The following is a 21,409-nucleotide window of genomic DNA, read 5'->3' on the forward strand; positions in this document are numbered from 1 at the left end:
ATTTTTCCACGTCTCAGATGAGGAAACTGAGGCACGAGGAGGCCAGATCATCTTGCCCCCCGGCGATGGAGCCGGGATGGGTATCTTTCTCCCTCGAGGCTGGGGAGGGGGGTGATGTTTTCAGTTTTAAATCTGTTCAAGAACCGAAGAATGGCAAAACGAAGCATCCTGAGTGTGAGCGCAGTGAGAAGGCGACGGGGAAGGGATGAAACTCTGGACCGTTCGCTGAGTTTCCACGGGGACCGGGCACTGGGCAAGCGCCTGTGCGTGCGCATCTTTGACAGCTTCCTCCTGAGCCTGCGGGACTGGTGTCATGATCCCATTTTACAGAGGGAGGAAGTGAGGCTCGGAGACGTGACCCTGCCGAGCTCACGCAGCCAATAAGCCCCAGAGTCGGGGTTGGACCGTTGGACTCTAAAACCACGTCTCCCCCTCGAAACTGCCTCTCGGGGGCACACGGGTGAAAAGCGAAGAGGGAGGAAAGCGGGGGCCTGGGGAGGAGCTACGTCAGGCTGAGAACTAGAGGACACGGTGTCTTGCTTGTGCTGGGTCTCCAGAAACTCTGCCTGACGTCACGCCACCTCGACGATGGCGGCGCCCAGGTGGACAGCAAGAAAAAGACGCCCGCGCTGGCAGGAGCCGCGGGTGGAGGAACCTCGAAGCCAGAACCACTTTCTCATCATTGGCGCTGACAGCGTTTCCTTTTCCTGTTTCCTTTGAGCTTCCTTCAGCGACGAGAGGCTGCAGAGATGGTGATTTGTTTGGTTTTGTTTTTGGAAGGGAGGAGCCCGGGGCCGGGCCGGGCTGGGCTGGCGGCAGCTCACAGAGAAGGCTGTGCTAATTAGAGAACACAACCAGGAGGCCCGCAGCCAGCGAAGCCCCATTAGCCGCTTTGTGAGGCTAAATTATGCCAACGGGAATCTGGCTGCACAGAGGCACCAGCTGTGGCGGCTCCCAGGCTCCGCAGAAGGGGAACGGAAGGAAGACAAGTCGTGGCAGGAGGAACCTTAACTCATCCCCGTCTCCTCGGGACCCTGCAAAGTCAATGTCATTTTTCCACGTCTCAGATGAGGAAACTGAGGCACGAGGAGGCCAGATCATCTTGCCCCCCAGCGATGGAGCCGGGATGGGTATCTTTCTCCCTCGAGGCTGGGGAGGGGGGTGATGTTTTCAGTTTTATTTCACCCTGTGGACAGGAGGACTTGTGGAGAAAAATGTGGAAGGCAGGAGGAAAAGGGAAATACTCGAAGACCCCGAGAAAGTCTGACGGAACCAGGTCATGGTCTTGCTTCCTCCACCACGTTCAACGTGTTTGTCATATTAGAAAGAGCAATGACTCCTTCCTCCCTTTCCTCTCTGACATCTCAGGGATGCTGTCGGCTTTCACGGCACCTTTGTTTCCAAGACCAGAATGATTATATAACCTTGGTCCCACTTCCTCTCCAAGCATTCTTTTAAAGGAATTCGGGGGCGATACTGCTCTCCCTTTATTAATTCTTTTAAAAAAGTCTTCCTTGGGGGTCTTCCTCAGAGGGGCCTTCTCTGACCATCGAGTTGAGTTACATGCACCCCTACCCTCATGATCCATAGCTCGGTCCCAAACTCAGCACCCCTCAACATCTACCTGCCCCATGGACGGTTAGCGATGAGCAGGTCAATAAGTGATTGCTGGAATCTCACTACTGGCGTACAGTGGGCGGTCAATCCACATCCACTGAGTGAGTGGACAGATAAGGACCAGCTTTGATTTCATTCACTCGAATACTAATGAAGAACCTCTCACTGGTAAACCGTGATGCTGAGGACCTGGAAGGGTGACAATCTGCCCAACATAGTTCCCGAATGTCCTGAAGTCAGGCATCTGGTTCTACAATTCAGGTGGGGGTGATATTGATGATCTCGCCCAAGCAAAACCCAAGGGCCACTAGCGAGCCGAGTTTGTCAGGGTGGGTGGAGGACTCTTGTTAACAGGGTCGACTCAAAGATCCTTTTCTTCCTGTTGGAGATGATGCTAACCGGGCAGCAGAAGCATGTCCGAAGGGCTGGGCCTTCAAACAGCCTCTTTGTCTAGTAGTTAGTTAATTCATGAACTCAAAAGCTTGTATGGAAAGTCAACTACCTGTGAAGAACTCTGCAAGGCTCTGGGGAAGAGGTGGCTGAACATGGGCCAAATTCGACCCTACATGGCGGTCTTTTTAAAAATTTTGAATGAGTTGCCAATGATGGAAAAATTGAGAGATTTTGCATATCCCAATTCTCCAGCTTCTCTTGTAAAACCAAACCATTTAGCCACACCGGGCCTGCACTTCCACAGGCCTGCAACAAGCTGGAGCTGAGTGGGAACTTCTTGCTGATGGGGGCAAGCTCTTTGTTTTTATTCATTACTCCCAACCAACTTCACTGGTCTCTGCTAACTGCCAGGAGCTTTGGAGCTGGCATTTCATGCTGCTCTAGGGTTACCGACAGGTCAATAAGAAAGAGAGATTACCCTTGAGGATCTCATAGGGAACACCCAAAGTGTGCCCCTCACTCCAAGTGGGTCACTCCTCCCGCCAAAAAGAAATGGGAAGGGTGAAGAGACCATGGAGAGTAGAGACTATTTGAAATTCTATGTTTGTTTGACTCTCACATTTTGCATTTTATTGCAGAGATCCAATCTCAGGCAGCTCTTTCATATACTGACAGCACTGATTCAAGTGCAAGTTCTTAGTATTGAAATCCTCTAAATGCCTCTGTTCCCACGCACACAAAATAGGGCAATTTTACCTTCCTTTGCAACAGTGCAGAATTGTTACGAAAATTATACTGATCTTGCACATAAGGCACTGGGCTCACAAGAACTGCTGCGCAAATGCTGGTCTTATTCAGATCTTCGCAAATTCATTAATAAATAATTATGTCTCAAAATAGAAGTATACGGTAAAACCTCATACCCAGCTCTTTTCTCCATCGTTACTCATTTTTCCTGATTAGAATAGGAATCTATGGTCCTTACAAAATGCTCAGGAAAATTCACACTGTAGTGAGAGTGAATCTTGAACTTTCTAATTATTTTAGCCCTCTGATCATTAAGAAATATTTAAATGTTAACAGTGACGTATAGGTGCATTAGGACCAAACCAAGACCAAGGCACATAGCTGATCCATCTCTGCTTGAACCTGGCCCTTAGGTTGAATAAAAGGCTTGGAAAGGAAAATTGAACTTTGTAGGCACCTTGGCAATATTCTCTGGAATGAAAGTGACATTTATGTCCCCCTGGGCTATCACTCGAGCACCACGTTCCAACATCCTGGCAGTTCAATTACCATCCCAGAGTCCTGGCCCAGGAGGGCCGGCTTTCAGATGAGCCCTGCTCACAGCTCCAGGCCACATGGACCCAACGAGCAAAGGCCTGGGGATAGCGCTCCCATCCAGAACTGGCCCAGCCACGAAAGCAGGTGTCTGGCTGCTCTGAGATGCTCTGCCAAGCTGGTTTTCCCAGGAAGGACTTGCTTCCCCTTCTAGCCCCTTGACCCCTGTATGTTAGGTGGCCCTGTACTGAGTCAAAATCCTAGGTGAAAGCTGGAGCTCTTGCAACAGGGAAAGCACCCAGTCCCTGGGCTTTGTCCATTGGCTAAATTAAATGTCTGGGGAATAAAGATTTGGTGTTTTTTTTGTTCCATGGGAAACAAGAAAAAAAATTCTCTCTTTTCGGCTTCTCTGGGTTTCGGCCTTACAGATAGAGCTGTCAGTCATATTGGTTTCTTGGCTGTGGGTTTTATGTAAGAGTCCCTCCCACTCAGAGTCCTCAGTTCAGGTGGCAAACAGAACAGACTCAAATAAGTTGGTGGGAATTTTTCCAACTGCAGAGAGATAAGAAGACTGCTATTTCTAGGCCAATCACTCACGCGCCCCTGGCCCTCAACATCCCACACGAGCTGTGCTTATAACACCGCGTTTAACTATTCACTGACCTCAATCACCAGGGTCCTCAAAATGGAAGGGAAAAGGAAACGCAGAAGGTGTACCCACTCCCCGCTGCCCAGGCTCCGGGACACCTGCTCATGTAAGATTTGGCGCCAAGGCAGATCCTCGGCGAACTCCCGTCCCTTCCCCTCGCCGGCTGGTGTAGTCCCTCCAGCCCATGCTCTCCTCCAGACCTTGTGTGTTTCCCCATTACCGCAGCATCAGGCAGAATAATAGCTAAAGTGTACTGAGTGCTTCCTATGCAAGCACAAGGTTGGACAAGCACTGACAGCTTCCATCTCATCTAAGCCTCAGTGATTCTATGAGGAATCATAGGGGTCCCTCTTCACTTTACAGATGAGGAGACCGAGGTCAGAGTGGCTAACAGCAATGGCACGTCACCCGCTGTGCTACAGGGCCTCCACTGTGCTAGAGGGCCTCCCACTGGATGCCTCTGGAAGGTGACCTCCAGCAGGGAGAGGACTGGCCCTCAGCATCTTTGTCTTCCCAGAGAATTGCCTGGTACATACTGGGTACTCAGTAAATGTGCTGATATGGACCAGGGAAGGATGCACCTTCTTAGAGAGCTACCTCCTCTAGCTGTCTGAGGCCTCTCTCTGTGACCCCAGGGTACTAGGCAATACGCTTTTACTATAGAGTCCATAATATACTAGGATGGAATCTCTCTTTTCTTGGTTCATATTTCCCTGAGTCTGTGAGCTTCTCTAAGCCCTTCCCTTGTCTTTTCATCTTCTATCTTGAGTGCCTGGTACTGGGGGAGCGAGGGGACAGCTAAACATCTCCTCTCACAGGGAGTGGCCTCCTGGAGGCTCTTTGGGAAGTTTTGTGAGACCTCAGATGGTTTGAGGAGGAGGGACCCCATCAGAGAGCCCCAATCAGTAGTTGCCATGGATACTGGTAGGGCCCCATGTTGTGCACCTCCAGGAACCCCATTCCTATTACATTTGTCCTGACAAGGGTCCCCCCTAGAATTAGGCAATGCAGTGGCCCTGAATTCCAGGGAATGTGGGGAGGGGGTCAGTGAGCACAATACAAGTGGGGAACCCACTCTGCTCTTCTCTGTGGGCTCCGGTCCAGCCCCTTGAAATCCGGCCTCCAAGGTCTAGGGCTGCGAGAGCTTACACAGCCAGGACAGGGTCTAGAGAACAACCGTCCTTGGTCGCAGGCCTGCAGAAGAGGGAGGTGGCAGAGACAGCACCTCAGCCCAAGAAGACCCTTATTCGTGCAGGTGTTCGGCAAGTCAAAACCGCCTTAGGAGCCTCTGAAGACCCTGGAGGAGAATGGGCAAGGACGGACATGTCTTAAAAGACAGAGGATTCCTTCATTAATTCATTTAGTCAACAAATATTTGCAGACTAGCTACTGTTTCATGTACTGGGGATACAGTTAGGAGGCAGCCCAACAGGTCTTGACTGCCCAGGGGCTTGCAGCCTGAAGGACCGGGTCAGAACACGTGAATGTGAATATAGCCTCAAGGTCATAATGGTGCTCTTTTAAAACAACTTGTATTTGCTTTAATTGGCTCCTACTTTCATTCATGCGTGCAACATACTTACTGAGTGCTCCCTCTGTGACTTGAGCAGGACAGGGTTCTGTTTACTGGCAAGAGCCAGTAATATTATCTTTCTTATGGCAGGAAAGGGGCCTCAGTCTACAATCCTGAACACCGGAAGGGATCGGTGGCTCTTCCTTTAGGAAGCCTTTGACCATTAATTCTGGGGTGGGTGGTGATGCATCTGGGAAGGTGAAGGCTCACCCCAGATGCCCCTGCTTCGAGGAGGGAGACTAATACAGTTTTGCTCTCTATGGAAATACAAGGCCTTTGCATCAGAGCAGCCCATTCATTACTCACAGAGCATTTAGCAGCACTGGTTCTCATTGCGCCTATCTTTCGTGCGGTGACAACGCGTGGGCCAAGTGTCCCCTGCATGCGCAATGGTTGCACCACAGGAGAGGAACCATGAAATGATGATACTCGGGGTTTATACGGGGTGGCCTGGATATCTGCCCCATCTCTTCTCTGGAGAGAGATAGAGAGAGAAGCCTTTGGTAGCTAATGTAAACCCATTGTCTCTGCGGGCAGAGGGGGAAGGTCCTTGGTTTTTACTGTCCTGAGAAAGAAAACACGTCTCCAGGGAAAAGAAGTCTGTAAATCCCTGCGGACCAATACACGATCTCAGGCTTCCAAGGCGCAGTGGCCATTTAACCGTCTTGTGATTCAGCTAGCCAGGAGAAGGCCTGAACCGCACAGAAGTATGAGAATAGTCACGGCCCAATGGAATCAACGCCGCCATGCTTCCGAAATGCCAAGGGCTGTTCGAAGTGACCCATATTCACGAGAATACATCAACTCTTTTCAGCTTCACGACAGCCCCATGAAGCAGGCATAACTATGGACCCCATTTTACAGATGAGGCTCAGAAGATTTTGTAAACCTCATCCACACATAACGAGGGGCTTGGGCTTCAAACTCAGGTCATCTGACTCTAGAGGCCTTGATTGTCACCCATGCACGGGCCCCCTTTGCCACTGCTGGTTGGTTTGGGGGGGGGTTGGATGGGAAGGAAAGCCGGCTGCCACCTGGGATGAGGACCCCGGCGAAGGCTCGCACAGAGAGTGAGCTACAACGCAGAGTGCGCCCGCTGACGAGAAGTCTCCAGTTCCGGACCCTTAGGAAAACGCCACTGCTTGTTCCATCTCCGTGCAAAACGAGTAAGAGCAGCTACCTCTGTGGCTTTCGATATATTTTTTAAAGAAAATTATGCCATACGACAAGCCTCCATCTTTCCTAAAGCCATCCTATGGCATCGTCTGTGCCAAATGGATCAAGAGCAAAATGGGCGGCTCCCGACCTTGTCACCCCAAGCCCCCTCTTGTCATTCTTCTTCGTTGGACTCCTAATCCCGAAAATGTCTGTTGACTAAACAGTGTTGGTTAAATAATAATACGTTTTCCCAGTTTCACTTTGTCAAGATGCCTCTGCCTACCGGCAACACTGTGGGGTAAGGGGGATGCCAAAGAACTTCACAGTTAGGGCTGGATTTGAAGGGCTGCTGGCCTCATCATTTCCCCTCACCTGTGTTACCTGTCTTACCCTCTCCCTCAGTCTCCTCATCTGTGGGATGGAGTTAAACCACAGTACGCGCCTCACAGGGCTCTCGAGAGAGTTCAACGGGCTACACTCTGTATAGTTTTCAGCGGTTCCAGGTTGTGGACGTACCAGCCAAGGGCAGGTCTTAACTACCGCCACTGTGATCGGCACCCCACCCCCCACCAACAAAAGGGCCCCTGTGAGCCTCTTCCTCCTCTGCCCTTGGAGATGAACTAGTAATATCTGTGTAAGATGAATGAGATGACTTGTCTGGTTGTGAACCAGCCACAAAACTGTCGATAAATGTGTGGCTTGAGGTTTGGGGGCACCTCTCAAACTCCACCCAAGGTGACCTGGGTGTAATCTCCAGAAGACAGAATTGGAACGGTGTGTGATTCTGTAAAGACAAATGTTGCAATTACTCTACACCCACCTGGAGAAGGTCTGGGAGCTTGAAAGAAGGGTGGTGGGCATGGAAAACAGCATGAGGGGAGGCAGGGGGCAGACCTGCGACACGTCCCGGGCAGCCAGCACGACGCCTGGGGTCTGGACCCTCCCCGGACTTCTGGATGCTTCTGGATGTCCGCTCAGGGACTCCAGCTGTGGGATGTAAGTGTTTTCTAACAGGTGACCTTGGCTGAGACTTTCTCAGAGCTGTGCTGAGGTTCTTCCTACCCAACCCTCTCCCTTCCTCTCTCTCCTTTCACAGATTTTGGGGAACCCATGTCAGACCCTCATCCTGGTCTGAAGGCTCTCCTAGCCTCCTCCTGCTTCCTCCCCGTCATCCTTCACAGGCAGCTCCCCCAGTCACTGCCCTGCACATCTGTTTCCACCTAAATGCTTCTCTATGGCCCACACTGAAGACAGGGGCCACATCCCAGACTGGGGCTCCACCTCGCAGCCTAAGACTGCTCCAGGGGCCCTGGCTGCAGGCCCAATGGGGTATCCCTAGCAACAGGTCTTTCCTCTCTGAAGCCTCTCGAGGCCAATGAGTGCTTCTTCCATTTCATCTACATCCAAGATGCAACTGGCGGTGACTTTTCCCCCTAGGGGATACTAGGGAAAGTCTGGAGCCATTTTTGATCATCACGCTGTGGAGGCAGTGGGGGACGGTGCTACTGGCATCTCACAGGTCCAGAGCAGGGATGCTGCTAAATGTCCCACAGTGCCCAGGACGGCCCCCACAACAAAGAATGAGCCAATCCAAAACGTCGAGAGCGCCAAGGCCGAGAAACCCTGGTGCAGCATTTAGGGCAGGGGCGCCAGGCGTGGAGCCTGGAGAAGGAGGCCAAATTCGGGCTCGAATAACAAATGAATCAATTTAGAGCCTGGCAGATATGAGTTCCAAACCCGGTTCCGCTGCCCACTATAGCCCCGGGCGGTATGTGACTCTTCTGAGCCTCATTTTCCTCATCTATAAAATAATACCTAGTACAAGGATTGTCGTCAGGATCAAAGGGGGCAGTGCTGAGAAAGCATCTGGGGTTTCCCTGCACAGAACAGGCACAGGGCTCCTTCCCTTCCTGCCTCTGCCCAGGTCCCCAACCAGCCTGCCGCTGTCCTCGGCAGGTTAGTGACAACTTTCTTCACAGTCAACTGTTCTTCTGCCTGTCCTGCACACACTCCATCCTTCCCTCGAATCCCTTACTTATTCATCCATTTGTTCAACACATTTATAGAGTATCTCTCATGAGCTCTGGCTGTTTGGGACATAACAGCCAGTAAAACAGGCAACAGTCTCTGCCCTCACGGACCTTACACTCTATCTGGGGGAGCAGATGGCAAAGAATATGATTGATAATAAGTAAGTCACACATTATGGTAGAAGGCTGGGGAAAAATAGAACAGAGAAGGGGTACCAGGAGCGTGCGTGTGTGTGTGTGTGTGTGTGTGTGTGAGGTACCAGGAGTGTGTGTGTGTGTGTGTGTGTGTGTGTGCATGTGTGTGTGTGTGCGTGCACATGTGCGTGTGTACGTGTTGCAGTTTTAAATAGGATGGTCTGGAGAGGCCTGACTGAGACAATCTTTGAGCCAACACCTGAAGGAGAAAGGATTTAGCTTCAGGGCATCTGGGGGGAGAGTATTCCAGCCTTGACAGTGGCCTGTGGCCTCAGACAGGCTGCCACCCGCAGTGTGGATTCCTACACGGAAATCGTCCCTTGGTCCTTCGTGAGATGTGCTCCACTGCAGCGGGACAAACAAGTATCTTAATTTGAAATGGTATCAATATCCACCCCCTCTCTTTTAGGATCATAACTAGAGCTAATAAAGCACCGGCCCATCAGCTCACACCATTTTAAAGGACTGGCCCAGTTGTCTGTTCAGACTTGTTCATTGGGCCAATTCCTGCCTCGAGTAATTACAGACAATTAAGGCACAGCCCAGAGCTCATTGCAATTGAAACCTCTGCATTTAACTCCAAGGAGAGCTTTGATTCAACACGCTGGCCCTGTTCCCTCATGTGGTTTGACAAGGTACAAACGCTGACCAGGGATGAGCTTCAACTCAAGGGCACTGGCCAGTCAAGGATCTGGGTGAGTGGGATCCTGCAGGACAGAGGTCCCCAACCCCCTGGGCCATGGACCAGCATGGATCCGTGGCCTGTTAAGAACTGGGTTGCACAGCAGGAGGTGAGCGGCAGCGAGTGAGCGAAACTTCGTCTGTATCTGTAGCTGGGGCCTGTCTCCGTCTGGCTCACGGAGACCTTGCCGAGCTGTCCCTTGGGGGGTGAGAACCCCTGCCTGAATGTATTTCCTCCGCTCTTGTCCTGCTGTCACCATGGAAGGCAGGTCCCATCGCCTCCCACCGGGAGCTCTAGGATAACCTTCTACTTGGGTTCCACGTCACGAGTGCTTTTCCCTCAAGCCATCCTCCTCATGGCCACCATGGCACATCAGCCAGGTGTCTCCCCAGTGGAAAACTCTTCCACGCTGGCCAGGAGAACGCTTCTGTTCCTCGGCATGACTTCGAGGTCCTCCGCCATCTAATACCGGCCACGTCTGGGACCACATCTCGAAGCCCCCTGGGTCCTCTCACAATTCTCGCTGTTTGGGAACCACTGCTCTAAAGCACGGCTTGCTTCTCTGAGGGGCGTCATGGGTTTTGCCATTTAACCCGTCGGTTGCCTTAGCATCAAAGAACCCTGGAAAGAAGAGGCTGGTTTGGCGACAGAATGAAGTCATACAGAGGATGTATGAGATGGCGTGATCAGGTGCATCATCACTTCTGCTTCCTTTCTGAAGCTGAGTGAAAAAAAAAAAACCTCCGCCCTCCAGGTGTTAAGTAACTTCTAAATCCCTCTTTAATTAACCGAGTAATCTAATGCCACATTCAGAGGATGCCTTTCTCTTGGTGTTTTTCGCCCTGATAACGGAGATGTGCAGGCCTAGGCTTGGGGGTGAGAAAAGAAAAGCCAGGATTTGCTCAGGCAAATCCTCCAATGAGATGTTCCATTTAATGAGATAACTGACGGGGAGAGAAGAAGAAAGAAGATTATTTGGGGTTTTGCAGGTTTGCCTAACAGCCGAGATAATCACCTGAAATTCCGGTGTTCTCAAAATGCTTCTGCAAGTGGATGAAGAGGGGAGCATGTCCCAGAGACTGTTTAACCAACCGATATTTATTGAGCACCTACTAGGTGCCAGGCCCTGTGCAACCGGATGAAGATGCTGCAGGAAACAATCAAATATTGTTGAAGCCAGCCTTCCCGAGGGATAGACAGACCCCAAACGAGTGACGGGGGGCATAAATTAATCACCGAGGTGCCACAGAACAGTGGGAGTGGAAGGGGTAGACCTACCTGGACATGGAGGCATGTGACATTTGAGCCAGACGGAGGGTCCCAGACCCAGAGAGCACAAGTGCCTGAGGCAGGGACATGCTGGGATTCTCTGAGAGGCCAGCGTGGCAGGGACAAACGAAGAGGAGGAGAGCGGGTCAGGACTAGTCCAGTGGCGGGTGAGGGAGGTAGGATCCCCATCATTCAGCTGTTTTGTAGACAAGGGGTCTGCAAACCACAGCCTATAGGCCAAATTGGGCCTACTTCCTGTTTTTATGAATAAAGTTTTATTGGAAGCAGCTACATCTATTTGTTGACATATTGTCTAAAGCTGCTTTGGAGCTGCACAGCAGAGTTGGGGAGTTGCAACAGAGATCATGTGGCCCACAAAGACTACAATATTTACTGTCTGGCCTTTTATGGAACAAGTTTGCCAACCCCCATGGTAGGTCATGGTAGGAAGTCTGCATTTCGAGAAGCGGCTAGAGGGTTTTACCCATTTGACCGTTAGTTTTGAAAGCCCATTCTGGCTGCTGCATGGAGGAAGGTTGGGATGGGGCAGAAGAGGCCAGGAAGAGTGGTGAGGTGGCCTTTGTTTTTCCGTCCCACTCACGTCACAGGCCAACCACGTGCAGGCTGGGCCAGCGTGTGCCAAGTTCGTGCTACGCGATAGTCATTGTGCAAAGTGCCTCTGGAGACCTTGATCCTTCACGACAACATGAAAGGAGATTGTGCCTTTCCGACACTTAATTCCATGCCTGGCACACTGAAGGGGGTGTGGGGGGGTGCCCTAGAAAAGCTTCAAAGGATGTACGGGGGGACCTGGGAGGAGTGTGGTCTGCTACCCACACCCATTGTCCAGATGAGGAGACCGAGGCTCGTGGACTGAGGCTCTCTGATCTGCTCTCCAATGGCAGTCAGGATTCCAGTCTCTGTCTGACTCCAAACTCCAAACTCCGCTCCCTTTCCTAGCAAGCCCCGCCTTCCTTCCTCCGTGGCCATGAAAAATTAAAGCCTTCTGATGCTTCCCACTGCGTGAAAAGATCCTGTGGGTACGCTGGCCATACTCGCCGGCAGATTGTCTTTTAATGCCTATAATTGCTTAATCAAAAACAAATGATGGTCGTAAAAACTGGGAATGTTCACTGTCCTCTGATTAGTCAGGGAAGGTTATCAAAATACCAAAGTTGGGATAAATATAACTTCTTTTATGGAGTCTCTCTAACGGCAGACTGTAAAACAGTCCGCTCTATGAGGGGGTGGAAATCAAGAATTTCCTCTTCCAGCGGTAATAAATCAAACAACACTCCGTGGACAGTGGAAATAGCTTCCTCTCACCCTGCATACAGCCACGGCTCCACCGAAGCCACGGCCCGATGCTCTCGCACTGACGAGCTCCAGCCTGGCCGCATCAATTATCAAAATAGGAAATGTCAGGCCTAAGTGATGCGAACTCTCGCGACCACCGCTGCTGCCCTACATATGCCCCCTCCCTCGGGCTTTTTATTTAAAGTCTAATAAGATTCAGCCAAGCCAAAGCCAACGTAATCTCCAAGAGAATCCTCCTCCCTTCTTAAAATTCCCTTCAGCCATTCAGAGTACCCTAGTTTAGCCTGGACTCGCTCTCGGTCCAGGTGAACTAGTCAGATGAAAGCCCGTGGATCTCTCTGTCTCTGTCTCTCTCTGTCTCTCTCTTTGTCTCTCTGTCTCTGCCTCTCTCTCTCTCTCTCTCTCTCTCTCTCTCTCGTGATCACTTTCACTCTTTCTCTTTCATTCATTTCTGGATTCAAATGACCCTACTTGAGACAAGTTGCTTTCCAGAAAAATAAGAGTAACCAGTGCAGGACATGGTTCCATAGTGTAGCGGTTAGCACGTGTACTTTGCATGCAGAAGGTCCTGGGTTTGTGCTCCAGTAGAGCCATGGTCCATGGTCTACAGCCATGCCACCCTGAATAAGCCCGATGTCTGATCTCGGAAGCTAAGCAGGGTTGGGCCTGGTTAGTACTTGGATGGGAGACCACCTAGGAAGACCAGGTGCTGTGGGCATAAATAAAAAAAAAAAAAATTGAAAAAACGTAACCAGTGCAAAGCCACACCTTTTCATCATCTGAGAGGCAAAGCAGATCCTCAAAGTTCCAATCTCTCCAGAGGTTCTAATTCCCCCTACTGCTTCCGACCCCATCCCAGGAATGGAGGCACGAGAACTGCGAGAGCAGAGACATATATAGCAAAGTAGATTCAACGCCCTAAGCTCATTCCAAGCTTCTGCCTGTGTCACATCAGCTAACAGCCCCATTGGCTGGAATAAGTCACGTGGTTGAGTGTAAAGTCAGGGGGAAGTCCACTCCGCCCACTCCACCATGGCAACAGTGTGGATGGGAAACACCACTTTAGTGGGTGGAGACTTGGGACCGCTGATTCAGCCTACCACACATTCTAGTCAATGCAATGGGGTGATTGTTGTCCAAGGTTTTCCTCCTTCCCGCCCTCCCTCCCTGTCTCCCTCTTTCTTCCTTTTTAAATAGAAGGCAAATCATGGTGACAAGAGATTATGTAAGCAATTGGGCTAGACAAGCTAAAACATGAATTCTTAATTCATACTCAGGATGTAGAGTGTGCTCCCAAGAGATACCATCAGAAGAGACCCCTTGAGCCCACAGGAGAAATTCTGATTCTTCCAATACGACATCTGAGTGACATGGAACTATTGTAACATTTCATCTTAGTCAAATAGGTTCCCCCAAAAGTGATGGTTTGCTTCCTAGACTCTCCTCCATGTACTCAAACTACTAACAGCATCTGATATCTGTATAACTCTTCACTATGTACTTTTCATACATTTTATGTTTTTCCCATAAAACTCCCCAAGGTGGTTGCTATTGTCGCTCTTTTACCGACGAAGAAACTGAGGCTCAGAGAGGTGGGCAAATTTGGAAGCAGAAGAACAAGGCTAGGTGACCCTTACGGTGCAAGTCATTCAGACCAGTAGCATCGCCCTTGAAATCCTTCCTCTGTGAACTCCTGGGCTTCTGCACAGGAATTCTAAAGTGAGTTTCACAGCCCTTTGCCAATCCAGTGAGGTGAGACAACTTCGCCCTCTCGCAATAGAACGAACTGAAACTTGAAGGCACAGATTAAGAGGTAAAAGGACACTTAACCAAAAATGTCTGCAAAATGACAAGCCTATCCCTTACCCCTCTGCTGGCAGAATTACAAAAGGCTTTGTTCTTTCTGTTTTTTTTTTTTTTCTTTTCATTATTGAAATGTGGCCAAGCCAGTTATGATAAAGAGATTAATTGTTCTTTCAGCAAACTCCTTAGTAAGAAGATATTCAGAACCCACGCCTGCCCTGCACTGCATTCTTGGTGCACGGATCCGGGGCGGTAAACTGGGGCTGATGCAGTTTCATTTCAGACTCTGGGGGTGTCCCAGGCTGCCCCATGAAAGGACCTGCGCCCCAGGACATAGGCCCTGTTCCCCCGTCGGCTCGCGGTTGACTTTCACTGTAGCGTATTTTTATGGGAAATAATGGATATGGAAGGCGCTCCTGGGGAGGGGTTCTGATCTGATATCGGAAGGGTCATTCCAATCACCCCCAAGGATACTGTATTAATAATCACAATGACCGGAACCCCTGTGGTCCAGCCAAAGGTGAGTCAATAGGAGAACAGAGTTGGCTTTCCATAACTCTGTGTGTCCTTGCTTCCCCCAGAGTGAGGAATAACCCAGGCAGAAGCCCGAGGGCTGGCCTAGGATGGAGGGTGAATAAGATGCCCAAGGGCGAGGAAGAGTCTCCCACGGGCTCTTTTAAGAGCAGGACGTCCTCCCACGGGCTCCAGAGCCAGGAAGACCTGGGCCTAAGACCTGACTCTGACCCGGGGAAGCTGATTTTCATTGCTGAACTCCATTTTCACGGTGCGCTTTTCTGAGGGCTTGTTATGAGCCTGTATGAGGACAAGTGGCAGAGTCTCAGTTCAGAGTACCACAGACTGGTGGCGGAAACAGCAGACGTGGACTTCTCACAGTTTTGGAGCTGGAAGTCTGAGATCGGAGCGCCAGCATGGCCAGGGGCTGGAGAGGGCTCTCTTCCTAGTTCATATAGGGGCACCGATTCCACCATGGGTGTTCCACCCCGTGACCTCATCCAAACCCAACGACCTCCCAAAGGCTCTACCTCCAAATACCATCACCTTGAGATTACAGCCTTCCACATATGAACTTTGGGGTGGCCGGGGGTGGGGGGGGACGATGCAAACATCTGGTCCATAGCATGAGATACTGGCAGCAAGCGAGAGGCACAGATCCGGGGAGAGATATAGTGGACATGGCCCCCAAGTTCAGGCGGAGTCCTTGGTATAATTTTAGAGAGAGGTCAGCTGTGCGGCCAGCTTCCTCTCCAGCCAGTGGGGTGTCTGGAAGCCTTCGAGGCCTGTGCTCCAGCCAAGAGGCAGTTTTATGCGCCTGCTAATTCTCCAGGTTTCTTCTAAGTGGGCAAAGTCCCCAGAACATTCACCCCACTTGGCCAGTGTTTTCCACCCTGCTCTTAATTGGAAGCTAAATGCGACTCAAGTGATCATTAAAGCACCATTCTAAGGGGGACCCCATGGAGCGTGGGCACGGAGGGCATCCTGGCCAGGAAGGGGCTGCCCTCCACGGAAGGCCCCTGCAAAGTGGCAAATGAGCAGCAAACCTCAGCAATTATGCAAATGCGAGTCTGCATCTCATTTCCTCCTCTGCAACTTGTGGGAATCGCTCTGAGACCTCCCTCCCTCCCTCTTAATGAATGCTAGTTCCTCTGGGGGAGCATATCTTCCCAGCAGTGCTTTTTTCTCCCTTCCTTCCTTTAAAAAAAATACAAATAATGCACAAGTTCACTTTTTAATTTTATATATGTGTGTGTGTGTGTGTATGTATTATAGATACATACATATTTTACAGAAAGCTTTCAAAATTCTCTCGCCTGGGAGTGAGGATTGTATCCGATATCCAAACCCTTCAGGTGGAGGGGTGGGAGGGTGGGAGGGGGAAAGTTGGGGACAACCACAGCAAGGGCATTTTGCAAGCCTTTTTTTTTTTTTTTTTAGGTGAGGTAACCCTTGGTTGACCTCACAGATTGCAAGGACCTTGTCATCTTATAATCCCTAATTTTTTTAATTTTTACGTCTACGGCACCTGGTCTTCCTAGGTGGTCTCCCATTCAAGTATTAACCAGGCCTGACCCTGCTGGGCTTCCGAGATCAGCCGGTTTCGGGCTTGTTCAGGGTGGTGTGGCCGTAGACTGCAAGCCTTCATTAAGTAATCTGCATAAGGTCACAGCGCTGGTGGATGGCAGACTAGGGTCTGACAGAGCACTTTCCAGGCTCCAAAGCCTCTTCTCTGTCCCCTGAACACACGTTTCCCCCTCTTTGCATGAGAACGTTTCCCACACACCATGGAGTGTGAACCTCAGCCGCAGACTTCGTACTTTACCAACATGAACTTGTATAAAAATCTGGATTCACGGATTTGAATTTTGTAGACCTGCTCAAGTCACAAGATTTAGAAGGAGGTGCTTTATGTCTGATTACGCCCAAGACAATCCCTCCGCTGGCCTCCTCACTGTATCCTACATAAATCATCGTCCTTCCCCCATCTACGTCCATGCCCAGGGGTCTGGCCCTGCATCCTGTCCATCCAAACCCACCCTGACTCTTAGGCTGAAATCAGGGACCAAGAACTCTACCCAGTGGCTGGAGCCCACATTGACCTTCTCTGAATCCCCAAGGCCTGTGCAAATTTATCACAGGCCTGTTCCAGGAGAGCCCCCAAGTCCTGGCCAAGGGAGCCCCAGTCACACACGCTCCTGGACACCCTCTGCCCCTTTGCTTGTTCCTGTCTGGCTGGTAAGTTTGGGAGAAGGAAAAGGGCCTGCCCGCAGCCTGCCTGCCCAGGGGACGTAGGCTATGCATTCTGTTCTCTGCCAGAGATAAGGACTGGGAAAGATTTAGCTCCTGTAGGTACAGAGTTGGGGGCCTTGGGTCCTTCAGCCCTGCCTGCCACTGGGGTGGATCACTGGCCAAAACCCAAGTCTTATTTCCCGGTCAGCTCTGTCAGTAACCATTGTGATTTCCATTTGTCTTTCTCCTGCGGCTTTAACTCTCAGTCGAAACCTAACTGGGGATAGAAAGTAAAAGGTCCTCTCCAAATAAAACCTCACAAAAGCCATCTCGTATCATTTGTCATTGTCTCATATGCGTCAACACAGTCTCTCTGCATAAACAGGAGGCGCTCAATACGTGCTTACCGAGTGAGTGCATAGCCTCTGGAAGGCGTGCCTCCTGGATCTCCCCTGGTGGTCTCCAATCATGGATGTCCTCTGTGAACTCTCGGCAACTGACATCAACCAAAGTTTGCTGCCGGCTCAGCTGTGGCCACTGTATAAACTGAAAGTATTGGTACCCCTAACGCATTCTCCTAGGAGGCATCTTCCATAACGTGCACTGTGGTAAAAGGGTCTCTCTAACTCTGAGTTGTCCAAATGCCCAGTTAGGCGACAACAACACTCTGATGAGGGTGTGTCCCCAAAGGTGGCCGTCGTTTATCTTATTAGATTTGGGGATACAGTGTCATAGGGAGGGAAGAGTGGGGCTGGCGATCGAGAGAGCCAAGTGCCCGTTTTGGCTCTGCTCCTCACATAGACAAGTCAATTCCCCTTCCGGGCCTGTTTCCTTACAAAAGGAAAGAGCTTCGTTCAGTGGACCAAGGGGAAGCATATCGGCGTCGTCTCTCGAACCCACTCACTGGCTTGGCAGTGGCTGCCATGACCGTGTATCAAGGATCCAATGCCAGTCTGGGATCCTCAGGAAGAAAGGTGCTGTGATCAACTAGTGATGTCTGCCATGGAAACAAGGTGCAGTGGTGTTCAGTGTGTCAAGCATTTGCCGACCTGGGGCCGGATGACATCAGTGATGCCTGGATTTGGGACCGAACTGCAGTGTAGCCCGGTAGTTAAGAGGACAGGCTCTCGCACCAGACTGCCAGATTCAAGTCCCCTCCCTGGATGTTGACCTTGGGCAAGTCTCACACCTTCTCGGTGTCTCAGTGTCCTCTGCTACAAAATGCAGGCAGTAAGAGTACCCAGTTTCTAGGGAGGTTACGAGGATTAAATGAGATCATCTGCAGTGTGGGAACAGTGCCCAGCACTGACTTAAGTGCTACGTACTCAATGGCTGTAAGTTAGACGGTGATGCGATTAGACTTCAGCGACAGCGACGGTAAAAACTAACTGCTGTGCCTCAAACGGGGCAAGTGAAAAAGGTCAGTTTCAGGACGGCACATGACTAGACGCCAAACCCGTACGTATCCATTATGTCCACATGGATACGTAACATCCACACGTAAAGGCCTGGAGAGATCCGGGGGATGCTCGTCACAACGTTAACCGTGATGACATGTGGGTGGTCGAAAGTTAGGGTTCACTTACAATGAGTGTGTATCATTTCCCCCCCGGCCACAGAGCTATTTTTTTAAAAAAGCCAAGCAAACATGTAAACACACAAAGCTTCACATCTCTCCAAAGGGAAGAGGCCGGAGTCTGGAGCGCACTATAAATGACCTCCCCACATGACGTGTCACCGCCCCCTACCCCCGACTGTGATCAGGCCTGGGTCACTTTTAGCTGGGAACAAAAATGGTACCTCAGGGGTCAAGCTGGGCCTGGCCATTAACACCCACAGAATGTGCTGCTTATTTCTAGTAATAGTCTCATGATGTGGAAACTCTCCTGATAAAAATCTCTAGAATGGTGTGTTTTCTGAAGTGCAGGCACCCTGCGCGCCACTGAGTGAGCAGCCTGGGCTCAAAGATAAGCCACCTTTGGGAGATGAGAGTAGGTTCCTCAATATAAGAGTAATTAACATGTCTTTGAATTAATCGTTTCTTCCCAGGCCTTGGGCTCCTCAAGGCTGTGTAGAGGGAATGGAAAACAACTGGGTTTTTGAAGAGTTGTTTTTTTTTTAAAGAAATCTTGTCATATACAGAAATCAAAGAAGCAACTGTTTTTCAAATAGAAAGCTCCAGAGCATCCCAGATTATGAGTTTGAAGAGAAAAGATGCCAGGCCAGGAGCTTTTCCAGGTACGTGGGGTTGCTCTGAGACGGGGTGGGAAATTCGGCCTCCAGTGCTGGAAATGCAGGGGCCGTGCCCGCTTTTCTTGAGCAATGCCCTGAACACCTGGGAACAGGTCAGAGGAGTTCACGGCTGTGGCTATATTAGCCCATGAGAACGGTCGTGAAATCGTTCAGTGCATTTTCAAGGATCTCGTTTCAAGAAAACTTTTACTATGAAATAAATGCATACACAAGTTTGCAAAAATAGTACAGAGAGGTCCCCCGCATCCATAAGAAAGCATCTCCCAACAGGGGCATCTTCATAACCATAGTGCAATATCAAAACCAAGAACGTGGAACTGGCATGTGTCCGATTTCTCTGTCTCTGTCTCTCTCTCTTTTTTTTTTTTTTGGTAGCAGGGTATGTCTTTGTTCCCTGACATTTTGTCACATGTCTGTCCCTTAGAACTGGCCAAGGACAGCACCTTTCAGAGCAGGCAGGAAATAGAGAAGCTGGAGAATGTCTGTTAGCGCGCAACCTGAACAGGCTGGTGGCCTCCGTGGGAACACACGGGTCCCGGGCGCCAATGCAGAAGGGCCCAGAAAAATCAACCTATGAAGAAATACTCCCCGTGCCCCCTGGAAACCGGAGCGTCCCCTCCCCTGCAGCCTGCGCTCCTACAATAACCTTGGAAGAGTCCAAAGAGCCAGGCTGTATCTAGAGAATCTGTCACTGCCCCTTACGACTAATTCCTCGATCCATGTCCACCTCCTTGTGCCAAGCCGAAGCCCTCTCCCGGAGGAGGTTCAAGATAGGCTGAAGAGCATCTGGCCTAGTGAGGACGTCTAGTGGCTAAAACCGATGAGACGGTTTTTCAAGAAATTTTAGCACGTCTGCCCTTGTTTACAGTGGTGAAGGAGCAGAGCTGACATTGAACAGAATCAGGATGTCCACTTGGAACATCAAATAGGTTTCAACTCATTAGCCAACTGCAATGGATTGCCATTTGCTGCCTGCAGTACTGGGTCGAGAAGGATTCTGAAGCTGAGGCTGGTCTCTGTGGTCAGAGGTGCTGGGATCAGTTAGTAATGTCTGCCGCAGGGAGCGATGGCTCACAAACCATGTTTATTTATCATCCTTGATGTTAACAGCAGGAAACTGAGGCCAGGAGATTGGAGTGACTTGCCTGGGGTCAAAAGGAAAATCGGAGACAGGTGGAAAATAGATCACGGATTTTTTTTGACTGGTTAGTGTTCTTTTCCCCACAGAGTTCTAGAGATGACTGTGATGCTTGCAAAGCTTTCTGCTCAGAAGTTGTGGCTCAATCCAACTGAGCTTGGATATCGTCACAATCCTTTGAGCTAAGGATAAATATTCACCTGTCCAGGGACACTGGAGGTTGGCATCAGCAAGCCTGGTAGTGACAACATGACTTAGGCTTATTGGGCAATTACTACATACAAAGCTTGTGACAAGAGTTTTGCATGTATTGGATCCGTTAGTCTATGCGATGACCTTTGAAACATGAACTTAGTATTCGCCCATTTTACAGAAGAAGAGGTTGAGGCTGAGAGACACTGATGTCAACAAAACCAACGTAAGTTAACAGATGCAGAACATTTGCCATATGCCAGCCTTTTACGGGTGACTTACAGGCATTCCTTCACTGAATCCTCCCACCGACCCTATGAGGTGGATCAGTTATTATCCCCACTTTACAGAGGAGGTAACTGGGGCGTGAAGAGATTAAAAAAACAAGAAGTGTACAAGTTGACCCCCAAAAGAGGTCAACTTGTCCAAAGTAACAAAACTGGTATGCTGCTGGGCGCAGGTCTGTGGACTCCCAACCATGTGACGTGTGACATCCACTCTATTTACTGCTTTCTCCAGCGTGGGGCTCGTTCCTAAGCTGAGTTCCTCCCACATTGCTGTGAACGGAACAACGTCAGAAAAAAATGAGAAAAGTGGTATTTTTTGGCCTATCTTTCCTGGAAGGCTCATTTAGATTTACTTTTTTTTAAAGATGATTTTCTGGGAGAAAACCCAGTGGGATCTGAATAAGTCTACCTTTCTGGGTGAAAAGAGCTGGGAGGAACCGGATCCACTGCTGTCCGAGTCCCAGGAAGAGGGGCTGAAGGATGGACCTGTTTTCCAAGCCAGCACTTGATGATCAAAAGCTTTCTCGAAGCCACCTCCCTGATCATCCCGCCGCCATTTTACTCAAGAGAGTAAAGAAAAAAATTGCAATTCTGGAAGATCAGAAACACAAGAAAACTGAAAACCTATAGGCCAGCCCTCTAAACTAACGATACCACTTCATGCCCATTAGGATGGCTATCACTTAAACAAATGACAAATAACAAGTGTTGGGGAGGATATGGAAAAAATCAGAACCTCATACACTGCCAGTGAGAATGTGAAATGGTGAGGCTATTGTGGAAAAAGGTTTGGCAGTTCCTCCAGAAATTAAACGTAGAATTAGCGT

General features: G+C 50.1%; 2 pseudogenes; one reads left to right on the forward strand and one right to left on the reverse strand.

Annotated features, from left to right (window-relative positions):
* The first annotated feature begins 12,766 nt into the window (after window positions 1-12,766).
* Window positions 12,767-12,882, forward strand: LOC112481843 (annotated as a pseudogene).
* Window positions 12,883-15,996: 3,114 nt separating this feature from the next.
* Window positions 15,997-16,115, reverse strand: LOC112481805 (annotated as a pseudogene).
* Window positions 16,116-21,409: the final 5,294 nt, after the last annotated feature.

This window comes from Pteropus alecto, unplaced genomic scaffold (genome assembly GCF_000325575.1).
Source record: "Pteropus alecto unplaced genomic scaffold, ASM32557v1 scaffold125, whole genome shotgun sequence".
NCBI classification, from domain to species: Eukaryota; Metazoa; Chordata; class Mammalia; order Chiroptera; family Pteropodidae; genus Pteropus; species Pteropus alecto.